General features: G+C 40.9%; 1 protein-coding gene across 35 annotated transcripts in view; it reads right to left on the bottom strand.

Moving 5' to 3' along the window:
* LOC135320890 (uncharacterized) overlaps positions 1-14,592 on the bottom strand; it is a 143,275-nt gene that overhangs the window by 79,381 nt on the left and 49,302 nt on the right. For 28 of the 35 annotated variants that reach the window (XM_064484033.1, XM_064484065.1, XM_064484058.1 and 25 more), the window contains 3 exons: positions 11,629-11,810; positions 8,921-9,145; positions 2,098-2,221 (listed from right to left, as the gene is read on the bottom strand). The gene's annotated coding sequence lies outside the window, so the exon portion shown is untranslated. Of the gene's footprint in view, positions 1-2,097; positions 2,222-4,212; positions 8,287-8,920; positions 9,146-10,935; positions 11,076-11,628; positions 11,811-14,592 lie in introns of those variants that run through there. The other 7 variants (XM_064484037.1, XM_064484036.1, XM_064484045.1 and 4 more) reach the window with 6 other exon arrangements.

Below are 14,592 nucleotides of genomic sequence, written 5' to 3'. Positions count from 1 at the left end.
AGAGCCAGGGATTATGCCCGGGTCTCCCTGCAAACCTACTGCCCGCCTCACAGCCCCCAGCCAGTAGGTCACCTGGAAGTCACAGCAAGTGCCCCACCCAATCCCGAAATCTCTTCATTTGCCAGCACCGCTGATGACTGGTCTCCAAAGTTTGGTCAGTTTCACACAAAACAGCAGCTTCCACTGAAGCTGAGGGTTTTCACTTCTGCTCCCCATCCTTAATGGAAACGTCAAGGGAAACCAAAAGACCTTTTCTCAACCCTTTTCTGATGAGACATTCCCACCCACAATACTCACATGCTCAAGAGTTTTGGGTCCACGTGATTTTGTTTCCCTTATGCTAAGTGGCTCAAAACACTGCAGGATTCTTTCTCTTTTGAGAGTATTTGTTTGTACTGAGTTTATTGACTTCAATCTCTTTTTGTCTCTCTCTTAAGTGTCCCTAGCAGTTGCCACTTCTTACTCCCTTCAGCAGCCTCCCTCCCATCATCTAGTCTAGGAAATCATCTCTGATGAGGGGCCCGGGGGCAGTCACAGAAAATGGAACAAAGGTACAGAGAGGCTACATAATTTGCCCGAGAAGATCAGCTTCAAGCCCCAAAACTGTGTGTCACGTCCCTCTGTTTAACACTTATGCTAAACTAGTTAACTTTTTTTAGATTATGTTTATAAACAGATGAGGTATCAAAATACATAGAAGGACACACATCAACTCTAAGATGTTTATTAACTCCACTATTTTGTTTCTATTTATTTTATTTCTATTAAAAAATATTAGGAACCTCTGCAGTCAATATAACAAAATGTTAATGGGTGTTAAATCCAGAATATAGAGGCGTAAGTGTATCATTACTCATAATTATTTGTATGCTCACAAGACAAAATGATTTGAACGTCTCTCTCCCCTCCCCCTACTCGCTACTGGCTCTCACCTGAGCTCCCAGACCACACATTTAACAGCCTTTCAATTTATCCACAGCTGAACTCATCAGGGTTCCCCCAAAGCTCCCTCTGCAGCTTTCCCTGCTCAGAGCACAGCAGGACCATCATTTACCTCATTAATCCACCCAGAAACCTTGGCCTTACTCCATCCTACCTTCACAGACATCATTCATCCTTTCCTTTTTACCATCTAAACATGCCTAAAATCTGTTCGTTTTTTCCCGGTGACTGTCCCACTGACTGTCCCACCGCTCAGGTAGAAGCCACCAACACTGCCCACCTGGACTCACGAGTCTCCCAAGTGGCCTTCCAGCTGCTCTCCCCTACTTGACACAAATTGGATTTTGTCACTCCCGTTCTTTTATGACTCTTTTCAAACCTAGTGTTCTTAGAAGAAACTCCAAGTTCTTCACATGGTGAAGGTGTTTGCCATGAAACTGTCAGCTCAGGGAGGGCAGGACCCTCCTCCTCCTTGGCCCTCCTCTTTCCCTAAGCCCCGCCCTCTCCCTCGGCCCCGCCCTCTGGCACAGCGCTGGCTCAGGAGGACCTGCTGAGCTACACCATCCTGTATTCTAACCCTGGTGTTCAATTCTTAGCAAATTGCTTCACTTATCCATACAAATCCAAGGTAGATTAGAAAGATTTTAGATGTTGAGCTAGACTATTGATTTGGGGATTTTGCACTAGCAACCTGCAATTACATGTTCTAATGATTCTGTCTTCTTAAAACAACACCCAGATTTAAGGAGTTATTTGTGGAATGTCTTCGGAGTAAAAGGGACTGTACTATTACAGACTTTATGTTGTATAACATGAACAACACGGACAGGGTCACAAATGGAACTGCCTCACAAGTGACAGAAGACAGGTGAGAGGCACAAAGCAACAGGTCGCAAAGACGGTAAGAGCAAATTTGTTTTGCGAACCCCCCCAAAAATGCCTGAAAGAACCAAAAATTCTGAATTTTGAAAGTAAAAGATTATCATATAGTGAAATAAAATAAATAATCCTCTTCATCAGGGTTTCAAAATCTGACTCCAGATTTTTTAGCAGGCCATACTGAATCCTAGCACAGAAAAATCAGATGGACTAGTGGTGAGTAAGTTCCAGGAAAACTGCAGTAATTCCTCCACTTGTGTAAGGACATACACTCACCTGCCGAAGGTGAATGTAGACTGCATTCTGGAGAAATTCGGAAGCTTCCAGGCTCCGCTTCTGGATGCCGAGGACACGGACAGCTTGGAAGCATGCTTCTAACTAAGTCACCGGAATTCTTACACTGCAGGGGGAAAAGGAGGCCCTCAGTCGATAGCAGAGATGTTCCTGTCGTGTATCACAGGCCGTGCCTCGGGGACTCTGTGCCTTGCAGCAGCCCGGCCCCAGGCGAGGACCCGAAGCGTGGCCCACCGAAGCAGGAGGTGCACTGTGCTTGAGAAATCCCATCCCCGATGGGGGCAAGAGGGGCTGGTGGGGTTGAGTGAACCTATAAATGCCCACAGAAATATGCCTGCATTCATTCAAGTGATACAAGCAACAGTAGCAGGCTATTTAACAAAATTTCAATTTTCAGTGGAAATTTTGCCATTCCTTTCCACTTGTCCCCTGCACTCTGAGACAGGCTTAGGCTCTCTCACACCTGCAACTCTGAAGCAATAGTTGTGAAGTAATTTTACTTTGCTGCAAGTGTCCTCGCTCCCCGTGTCACTGTGTCTGTCCTCTCTTAACACAGTCGGATATCTTCCTGGATCTCTATCTGAGTTCCTTTCTCCTCCTCCTCAGATCCTGAGATAAAGGACAAGTGAAGACACATGAACAGAAAAGGCACTGTGGACTTGACCGAAATCTACAGTGACCCCTAGGTGAGTGCTGCCCACCCCTTACCTTCGATTCTCAAGGTTCTGCACAGGGTGACATCCAGCCCAGAGAGGTGGCCCAATTAAAAGCTATGTGGCTTGGGCATGTTGACAGGTGCAGGAGCTGGTTCCGGTGCCAGGCCCCTCCCCACGTCTGCTCCCCTCTCCCCCGAAGCCCCGCTGCCAAGCACTCAGGCTCCGTGATCTGATGTCCTTCTCTTCTACTCTACTCCAAACCCTTTTACTTTTCCTTTTTTCCCTAATTATCCCCAGCTGGAGTGATTTTTCAATCGCAGTATCTAAAAAATTTCCTGCAGCCGAAAATGAGGTCTCCGGATATCAATGCCCATATGCTGCCTCCTGAAGAGAGCCGCTGGCTAGGGGACCCTCACCAACACTCACGGGGCATCAGACATGTTCCAGGGTCGGCCACCCCCAACAAGAGTTTGCTGTGACCCCTATGCCCGCACAGCATCCCTGCTCACAAAAATATAGTTGGCCCACTTATCGGTTATTAAGAAGCAAAAATACAAAATTGCTCATGTTTCTTACTAAAATTATCTATGAAGCGGAAAAGGGAATTGTAATAGAAAAGAACAATTTTGACCCCATGTTAGGTCTGTTCCTTTGGCTTTAAACCTGTGCCCTGTTTTCTAGGCTCAGACTTGCTATCTCTGCACCATTTGTAAAAGAAAGTTGCCTTTAGACTGAAATATCCAGGACAGCCTCTTCTCCTGGCTGTGATCTTGAAGGATGCTAACTAATCTGCACTTATGTAGAGATGGCAAGTTGCAAAATAGAGAATAACTTTGTTTTACTTTTGGAGGTATTACAATGGCAACATGATTTGATCCACATGGACAGCTGCAAGAACAGCGGATTCAAAGGACAAGCAATTCATACAACAAGAAGTTTCCAACAACCAACTGCAGCCCCACCCCTTTTTAGTATAAAAGGAGACTCAATTCTGACTTGGGGAAGATGGTTCTTCAGGACATCAGTCTGCCATCTTCTGGGTCTGCCAGCTTTGCAAATAAAGTCACTATTCCTTGCTCCAACACCTCATCTCCCAGTTTATTGGCCTGTCATTTGGTGAGCAGAATGAGTTTGGACTCGGTAACAAAATGACTGCATTGGAGGTAGTATGTCTCCACTCTTTCCTCGTTTCCAATATGTAACATGCACATTATTTATGATCTAGTGCAAATAATTCATCAAAGACAACCACAAAAAGAAACTATACTCACCCAGCTATCAACACTGAAGTCAAAACCTGTCAATTTTATATGCTGTTTAAGAACACAACCGAAAAACCTAACATAGGGAGTCGATTACACGGAAATAAAATTATTTCTACTCCTTCAAAACTTTTTCTTTTCTTTTCTATTTTATTTTGTTTTGTTTATTGAAAAGAAAATAAAAGTCAAATCATTTTATTTCACGTATTTTTGTTATAGCTACATACTTTAAATACTACAAAAAGACTTATATTGCAATAAAAAATTGTTCATATATTAGTATAAAGATATATACACAATCAATGGGGATTAGGAAAAGAATGGACATTTACTAAAAATCCACTGCAATCCAGTCTTTTACAAGCATATCATGGAATATAAGCTCTATTATCCAGGGAGCCTCACCCACATTCTCACTACTGAGTCCCTTAGTAATCAACCACTAGGTCACCAGCATAGAACCATGTGATCAGTATTTTAGGAATAAATGAGGGAATTAGCTCATTCAATTCTAAAACAAAAACCCTAAAATAAATACTGAACTTATTTACGGATAAAGAAAATTTGTCCCCAAAAAAGTAAAGTTTCTTCCTCAAGGTCACAAAGCTAATAACTGGTAAAGGTAAGATTTGAACTCATCTGCCTGATTCTAAAAACTAAGGTGGAAATCCCATTCGACTGGGGAGTGTCCAGCTGCACAGCCTATCACCCTATCTTTGTTCAGAGCTGGCCTTAGACAGCCTGAGACAGCACCCCATTCCTGTGGAACTCGAGGGCAAATGATAACAATAAGGATTTTATATCCAGCAGTTTCTAAGATCTCATGTATATAAACTGTCAGCAGGTCAGCAGAAAATCTCTGGGAAACATGAGTGGGTCCAGACCTTTTTGCTGATTAGAAACTCAATCTATCAGGATAGAGTGACCTTCCCATGAGAGGCCACATGGACATAAACTAAAGGCAGCTGAACAATGGAAACTAGCAAGACCCCGGAACTCAAGTAAGGATCCCTGCCATCCCCCACCCAGTTGCCTCTTCATCCGCGTGGACATGAAGACAGAAGACCCGGGTTCTTGTCCAAGTTACACTATCATGGATTCTCACCCATAAAAAGGTACGACTCTATGCTGTCGTAAGTCCTTTCCAACTCAAATATGATGACACCAATATCTCAGCAGAATATCTATGTCTCCACTTCCCCTCTTCTAATAGGAGTCTATTTCTGTGGACACAAAGCAGAAATCCAATTTAAAAAACCATGCAAGAAGCCAGGCGAATTTCTGCTTAAGAGACTTTGCTCTCACGCTCAGTGAATGAAAACTCAGAAAAAGTGGTCCTTCTCCCTCAGCAAATGGGAGGTAGCCTGATTGTGTGTGTGTGTGTGTGTGTGTGTGTGTGTGTGTGTGTTTGTGTGTGTGTGTGTGTGTGTGTGTGTGTGTAAATCAAATATAATCATGTCTGGGACGTGTACAGATTATTTTTAATTTCACTGTAATTTCATGGGGATGAGCCAACATTTAAAGTAATTTGAATGTAGTGTTCTGAGACAGACTCAGTCTCTTTTGGTGGAGGAGGTGAAAGGGGAGAGTAAAGGAGGAAAGAGGTAAATGAAGCAAAGAAATAAGAATCCTGCTAGGGAAAGGCAAGACGTTAATTTTGTTCCTCATTGCATCACATACAAATTAGGGACTGGCTTTCCCCCGATGTCTTATCGAGCACTGAGTTGCAGAAGAAGAGGCGACAGCCCATTTCTCACTGAGATTGTGACTGTACGTGGCATCTTATAGACACAAATCATTTACCCTGATCAAACACTCTAGCAGCAGGCTGTAATTCTCCTGTTTTGAGAGACAAGAAAACAGGAGTTCAAAGCGGGTAGATAACTTGACAAAAGTCAGAGGACCAGTAAACAAGAGAGGATGAATTCAAACTCAGATCTGAATGCAGAGTCTCATCTTCCCACTCCCAGGGCTGGAAAATCCTTAACACACAGGCTCCCCAGCTCCCCTGCAGTGTTCCTGGCGCCAAGCATTTCCCATGGTAATGGTCTCCAGTTCTCACAGACACAGTGCTCTGTGCAGCCAATGACCTTGATCAGACCTTGATCATCTACCTGCCACGCCCACCAGGCTTCACCATACAGGCAGGAAAGCTGGCTTTCAAGTGCATACAAAGCCACCCTTGGTCTAACCTGGGCTCTTCTGTGGCTTCTCCAGCCTAAAGACAGCCATGAAATTGCTCACAGTTTGTTCGTGAGCCACACTTCCTCTCTCCATCTGTGTCCCCACCTATACTACTTAGCTATGAACATTTTGAGAATCTTGGAAACAAATTTTAAAAAACAGAAAAGAAAGGATTCTGGAACAAGTACTTAATACTTACAATTTTAAATGACAAGTTACAAAGTGAGTATTGACAAACCGAATCTTCCTTTCTAAATGTCAGTTTTAAACATTTAAAAATATAATAGCAAAAAATTCTCACTTACAAAATTAACAAAAACATAAACAATAATCTGGAATAAATTCAAAAATAATGCCCATATTCTAAATGGAGAAACTTCAGGACTGTACTGAGGGTTAAAGTAAGAGGTATGAATGTAGAGACATAAACATATTGCATGGAGAAAAGCAGTTTTGTAAAGATGTAAGTTCTCCTAAGAATAATTCAAAACTTACTAAAAAATCCCATGAAAATTCCAATCTGATTTTTTTTAACTTGAACAAAATATTTTGGAATTCTTCAGGAATAATAAAGTCATAATACTTGACAAGAAAATTTGGGATGGAAGAAAAGAATCAAAAAAAATCAGACTGCCAGTTATTAAATAAATTTTTACAACATGTAAGATATGGTGCTGGAGTAAGGAAAGGAGATTGACAGAAGGGAACCATGAGCTCAAAAAAGACTCTAGTGTATGTAAGTATTTTGTACAGGTGGGATTTCAAATCAAAGAGAAAATTATGAATTCGATAATTGTCCTGGGACAGAGAATCACCTGGAAAGAATAAATTCTACTCCTGTCATAATGACCACAAGATAAATTGCAGATAGCGATGTAAATATTAAAAAGTACTAGTAACAGCAAATACAACTCTTTGCTCTTATTAACTCAACTTCTCCTCACTATAACATGTACTATTATAATCTCCATCTTAGAGATTAAAAAATACCTACAGAAGAGATTTATTCCATTATAAGAGAGTATTTCTAAGAATAATGTCAAAGATAAAACCCATAAGGAAGACATTTACTATCCTAAGAATAGTTTGAGCCACAACAAAAATCAGAAAACTTCCTGAACAAAATGAAAGGAAAGAAATGACAAGAAAAAGCTCTGTGATACATGTTGATGAATTCACGAAGTTAATTTTCATAACATACAAAAAGCTGTCACAAAGCAACAAGAAGCTCCCTCACTTAAATGTGGGCAAAGGACAAAAGGAATCATTCATTTTAAAAAAGTCAAATGACTAATGAGTGAAAAATGCTCAAAACTTCACTGGTCATCAAATGCAAAAAAAAAACAATGAAAAAGCACTTTTGCTTATCATATTGGCAAATATTTTTAAGATAATCTAGCTAGTGTCCATCTGTGGGAGAACAAATCATGAGCGACTTTTTCAGAGGATGACATATCAATGGATTTGTAAGCTCTGAAAAACGTACATACACACTGACTCAACTCCACTTCTAGGAATCGTTTCCTTTAGGAAAAAAAAATCAGTCCAAAAAGATGTACCCATCAGGGCATTTACACAGCACTGTTTACAAAGGTGGGAAGAAAAACTGAAGTGAAATCATATCCAGCGATAGAGAATTGGTTACATAAGTAATTGTGCATTTTTTCATTCCCCAATGGAGAAGGAATTTCTAGTCACTTGAAAGGAGTCTGTGATGAATGTAAATGTCACATCCAGGGACTAAATTTCCAGAAGCCTTAACTAAAGGAATACACATACAAGATCACAGGAAGTTCTGTACAAGAAGGATGCAACTCAAACATTCTTTCTGACAGTGGAAAATGGAGAAAACTTAACTGTCCACCATCAAGACAATGATGCGGTAAATCAAGGCGAGCTGCGGGCGCTGAGGGAGCCGGCGTTTCGCCGTGGTCCAGGGCCTTGTCCACAGCAGTCTCGCACCAAATGTTTCCGTGGACAAGAGACGACACCCGCACATCAGGAGACCCCTCCAATCTATCTGAAAGGGCCGGGTGAGTCTGGAGTGGGAGGACGTCCATGATATACCCCTGAGTGAATAAAGCAAGCTGCAGAAAAACATATAGTATGGTCTCATTTTTAAATAAAGCATATATACACACACCTATATATTGATTTCTCATATGTGTATATATATGTATCTCATAGGCATAAAGGTCATGAAATATATATACCAAATTTTCAACAGCTTTTACTCTCAGGAAATAATGAGAAGGGAGTTAGGGGCCTTCCTGTACCACCACAGTTCTCTTTTCAGTATTTCAGTTAAGTACACTTGGAATTTAAAAGTTTATTTAAGTCCGAAGTAAAATGGACCATGCCTCCATAAGACAGAATGCTACACTGGTCTTTAAAAATCATGCCAGGGGAGATAGAATATTGTAGAAAAACATGTAATAAGCCGAATGGAAAATGGAGGTCTCCGAACAGTAAACAGGGACAGAGTGCTCACTGGTTTTTATGACAGAGATGATACACACTAACGAAAAGAACAGAAAATAAATGTTAAATTGTTAATTATTATCTCTGAGTAGAGGGACCAGGATAGAATCTTTTGCCCCTTTTTTCAGACATATTATATTAAATGCACATTATTTTTCATCTGAAAAAAGCATTTTTAGACGTGTAGTACCACTCAGTGGGGAATAATACATGAATACTTACAGAAACAAGTAACTAGGAGACACCGCAGCAGCGCCACACAATGTAGAACGGGCAATCCTGATTAACACCGCTCAGTTACATAAGGATCCACAAAGTGAGAGCACCTGCTGTAACAGGGCGTGGTCCCCTTCTATTTGTCAGTTGTGTCTTCAGGGCTGAGGCAGTTCGGAGCACGGCCAGTGTCAGTTCCGGTGTCTGGATGGATGCTACTGGAGGTGAGGGCACCTGCAAGCAGAAAGGAAGAACAGAAACAATCCTCTGCCTTTTCTGTCTTGTTTCTTTGTTACTTTAAAAGACAGGCATAAATAAGATAAACTGTGTATCTCCCCTACTGAAATTTCAGTAATGAAACCGTTTTTAAAGGCTTCAGAGCTTATATTCTGTCTATAACTGTCTTTTCAACAAAGAATCATATTTATTAAATGTTAATTAACTCAGTTAATTAACTCCCTGTTGAAACATTCAAGTAAAGAACATGAAAGGCCTTACGTAAAAGAATCAAACCTGCAGTGACTAGCTCAGCTGTCTTGACGGCAAAGCAGTCAGCCCCCACCATCCCATGGCCCTGAGCTCCTGATGCTGGTAAGAGAGCACGCTGCCGCCTCAGATGGAGAGATACTGTGAAAGCATTTTTTGAACTCTACAGTACTGACAAAACATAACTGACAAATCCCAGGCTCCTTTGAAGCTGTCATTTTTGGTTTCTGGCCAACCCCAGTCAATGAGCAGAACCACCCCATTCCCGAGTCATGGGACTCAAGTGGGAAGAAATTTTGTAGAAATTTCCAGGTACAGAATGTAACCATCTATATGTAGAACTCTGACAAAAGAAAAGATGAAATACTCTGATGTTGAAGACACTCAAAATATTCTCCTAAGCCTTAGTAGCTGGAAAGGCTGGGCTTCTCCTCAGCCACTTATTTATTTCACAGCCAGTGAGCATCTCCCACAAACCCTGTTAACCTGTGTCTGCTGGGAGCCTCAGGCACACTCTTGCTGTCGATCTTATAAGTCACAGGGCAGACGCGTGTCTCTCATGCCTGCCACCCTCACACAGGCTCGCCTCCTAGCCTCACTGTCTGAACTTGGTCCCATTATCTCACCTGTTTATTTGGTATCTGTTCTTCTGTAAGCTGCCTGAAATGCTATTTGGAACAAGTCAGAAGAATGAGTGGGAAGAGAAATGGACAGTTGGACAGGTGAGAGGTGGGCAGACAGACAGAGAGACTCCAAGAAAAGGGGAACAAAGAAAATTCCCTATGCAGAACCCTCTTCTAGTCAGGGAAGAAAACCGCCACGGAGACGTGTGAAGGGGCAGGTGGCTTAGGGCTGTTTCCTGGATTCCATGAAAAGTCCCACCAAGAGAGAGGGTAGAACAATAAATGATAAAAGAAAAAAGCATGCATGCTTGAAAAATTTATCTACAATATGTACTTTCTAAAGAATAGATTCAAATCAGCAGGGCCCAATTACACAATCCTTGGGTATTTACAGAAATGAGAATCCCATCTCCAAATCACAAGGCATTCCTTCGGAGCACTGAAAGTCCACACGGGGCTGTTATAAAGCCTTCACCACAAAAGCTATGCTCTCCTTCACTTACGAGGAATGAGCAGCTATGCTCGGGCTGCCCATGCGCATCATTTGCACCCTACAGCATCTCTATGGGGGAGGGACGCCTAGCGAGCCCCATCTCTGCAGGACAGAAAACAAGCCCGGGAGAGGCTAAGCCGACCTACCAGTTCTCCATCTCACAGGACTGGTCACTCCAGAGCAGGACTCGAACTCGGACCCACGTTGGTAATCACGGTACTACCGTGCTTTGTGTGCTTTTTGTGTGAATAATACATTTGTTTCTGGCATGAAAGTATATTTAATAAATGATCGGTTGTCCTGTCTATCTCATTTGCTCACAATCAATCTTTATAGTGTTGAATTGTACTCTTTTTCCGTGGAGAAAGGAACGGAACGAGCGGGTGTTAGAATGAGGTGGGGCTCCATTCTTTATCTGTTACCTCATCTCATCCAAGTCCCCAACCAGGGAGAAGGAGCAAATGTTTTCTTCATCTTTTAAAGAGAGGGCTCCACTGATGGTGACTTAACTCCAAAACCAAGTCTGGGGAAAGGGCACATTCAGCAGCCAGAGCATTATCACCTGTAGGATGGCAAAAACAGCTCACAGGAGGGCTCAGGGGGTCACCCTGATTTAATTTCAATCGATAAAACAATAATGCACTCTAAAAATACTAGCATGCAATGGATTGGCTCTTTCTTGACATCTAGCAAGTTTCCACAGCCCACATGTAAAATTATCGTGAACCAGTGAAAGGAAGTGTCTACAGACAAGAAAAATCAATGCCACAGGTAAACTGAAACCCAGGCTGGAGGAAAGGAAGAGAAAGGGCATAGTAAAGAAGTGGGGAAAGGCTGGGGAAAAAAATCATCACACGGACTCTCAAGCATCATCCAACAAGCATATAATCATTCGAGAGAGAGAGTTACTGAGGTCCTATTCTGTGCAAGATTGTAGAGCGGGTGAAGCAAGAGCGCAGTGACCATGGTGGCAGCAAGTGGCGGGGCTCAAATACACTTCTAATCCCGGTACCTGGCACAATTGTCCTCAGTATAAAGGCAAAAAAAAAAACAAAGTAAAATAACTCTGTAAATTCAAAGCATTGTTAAAAAAAAATTAAACAATACCTAAATACCTGGACAAACCACGCACATTGCTGGATCAGAAGACAGCGCTTTTGGAATGGCAGTGCTCCCCAGAACGATCCGTATATTCAACGTGGTCTCGATCACAATCCCTGCGGTCTCCTCTGCAGAAACTGACTAGCTGCTGCTACAATTCATATGGGAATTCGAGGGTCTCAGTAACCAAAACGTACTTGAAAAAGAAGAACAATGTGAGAGGACTTGTAATTCTCAATTTCAAACCTTACAACTGTATGTCTAGGTGAGATTAGAGGCCATTTTAAGTTATTAATGTGTTTATCCGTATTTTCTAAATTCTCTACAATGAATATAACTGTTACAATAAGAAAAATAAAAAGTAAGGTATCTTTTAAAACATGCACACCGATTCATACATTGGGAAAAAAATATTTTAACTATAAAGAGGTAACCAAATATCTAGTGAAAAAAGACTACTTAAAAACAAGTGTGTATTTACATTTTTCATAAATTGAAAACTGAAAAGCACAAACACATCAAGTTTCTAGGGAGATCGATGCAACATATTAATAGTTATTTTCAAAAATTCTAATTGAACAATGAAAACTCAAGAAAGGGAAAATCGCGATTGACAGCCAACTGCAAACACATGGAGAGCAAAGGCCTAGAATTCACAGTTCCTTTAACACTGATACTAACTCAATATAAGAGGAAATTCCTCCCTGTGAGGACAGTGGAATCCCATGCATAAGACAGGATACACAGTACAAACTGCACTAGAATCTGGGGTGATTTTCTTAGAAGAATTCTAAAGTTACAACATTGCTGAAAAACTATAAAAACACTGAAAGACAGATTAAAACACACAGTCATATATATTATATAGAAACATATGAAGTCTGCTCCCATGTTGCATAGAAATACAAACATATTTGTTCATTTATGGGCACTGAATATTTTATCCCAGGTAGAATATTTCAACTAAAACAAATAATCAATAATACACACCTCTTGTCAAATCTACTTGATAAGGTACTCTGCTATGTAACCATAATGTGTCTAAGATAGATCTAAAATTAGTGAAAAAGATCTTTGTATGGTTTCTTGAACTCTTCTCAAAATTCCAAGCTTAATTTTAAAATAGATCTGAGCAGTATTTCTATATTAACTTTTCCCTCGTGAAATGAACAGCACAGTCTGTTGTCAAAATTCTGTCCTTACAATGATTCACGAACACTGTATCCTAACAAAACTGCTGGACAGCAGGGCACTATCCAGACACTGTGACCAAACAAATGAAACACAAGGAAGACAGTGACCCTATTCTGGAGGGCTTACCGTCTGTGTCAACTCTGGGGTTTTTATTTGATTGGTTTGATTGGGTAGCAAAATAAAATCAATCAAGTACTTTCTTCTTTAAGCATTCTGTAAGTCATGACTCTGTTGTTAGTGTCATGAGAAGGAAAGACTAAAGCAAGACTTCATTAGGTCAATTAGCAACAGCCATCACTGGGGAGTGAGTAATAAAGAAGTTAACTGATAGCAATGCTTCTGCCTACATGAGACCTAAAATAAACCTACACTGATCTCTTTAAGGAAAATGAAGAGATGAGGCCCCAATGAGAAAAACAAAAACTAACAAGAAATCAAAAAAGTAAAGACCTTTTCATTAACGATTCCAGGAAGGAGTGGAGCATGGTGGTGAAGAGCACAGACGCTGGGGACAAACATGAGGGTCTGAACTCCCACAGCACTGGGTAGCTTTGACACTGATAAATCAGTGAAATTTTCTGCAACCCAGTCTCCTATCCATAGACTGGGGACAACAACAGCACCCGTCTCCTAGAACGGTCCTAATAATTAAGTTATTTTATATATAAAAGTTTAAATAAAATACCTCAGATATTAAATATTACCCCAAAAGGACAAGGTAAACTGAAGTAAAGGACAAGGAAAAAGAAAACAGAGGATAAGGAAAAAGGACAAGGAAAAAGAAAACAGAGATAAATTGGAGTTCATCAAATTTTAAAACATTGCTTCAAAGGACACCATCCAGAAAGTGAAAAAACAACACACAGCAGAAATTTTTTCAAATCATTTATCTGATAAGGAATTTGTATCTACCAAAAAAAAAAAAAAAAAAAAAAAAAAAACAAAACAAAAACAAAAAGAACCTCCTACAACTCAACAATAAAAAGGCAACTCAATTAAAAAATGAATAGAGGATCTGAAAAACATTTATCAAGGAAAATATACAAATGACCAATAAGCACAACGAAACGATGTTCAATATCATTAGCTGTAAGGGAAATCAAGTCAAAACCACTAGGAGAAACCGCTTCACACTCACTACAATAGGTTATAATCAAAAAAAGAGTAAAAAGCACTAATGAGGACACAGAAGATGCAGAGGACGCAGCCGTTGCTGGTGAGGATGTAACACAGCCTGGCCACTTTGGAAAAACGCCTGGCAGGTCCTTAGAGAGTTGAACATTTGGTTTCTGAATAACCAGGCAATTTTGCTTCCTGGGCACACACGTAAGAGAACTGAAAACAAATGTTCACATAAAAACTCCTACAGGAATATTCACGGAGCCATTACTCATCACAGCCAAAAAGCAGAAACAACACAAATGCCTATCACGTGATGAATGGGTAAACAGAGGGGCCCAGCCATACAGAGGAATATTATTCAGCAATAGCAAAGCATTGAGTACTGACCCAGGCCACAACGTGGACAAATATTGAAAACGTTACTCAGTGTGAAAGAAGTCAGTCACAATAGATGCTTCCACTTACATGAAGTAACTCGATTTACATGAAATTTCCAGCAGAGGCAAACCCACAGAGAGAGAAAAGTGGCTCCCTGGGGCTGTGGGAGGATGGGGAAGTTGGGGATGTCTGCTTATGCGTAAGGAGCTTCCTGTTGGGGGGATGAAAATGTTCTAAGATTGAATGGGATGCACAATTCTGGGCATAGAGTAAAAACCACTGTA

This window comes from Camelus dromedarius, unplaced genomic scaffold (assembly GCF_036321535.1).
Source record: "Camelus dromedarius isolate mCamDro1 unplaced genomic scaffold, mCamDro1.pat HAP1_SCAFFOLD_153, whole genome shotgun sequence".
NCBI classification, from domain to species: domain Eukaryota; kingdom Metazoa; phylum Chordata; class Mammalia; order Artiodactyla; family Camelidae; genus Camelus; species Camelus dromedarius.
This window is presented reverse-complemented; position numbering and strand designations above follow the sequence as displayed.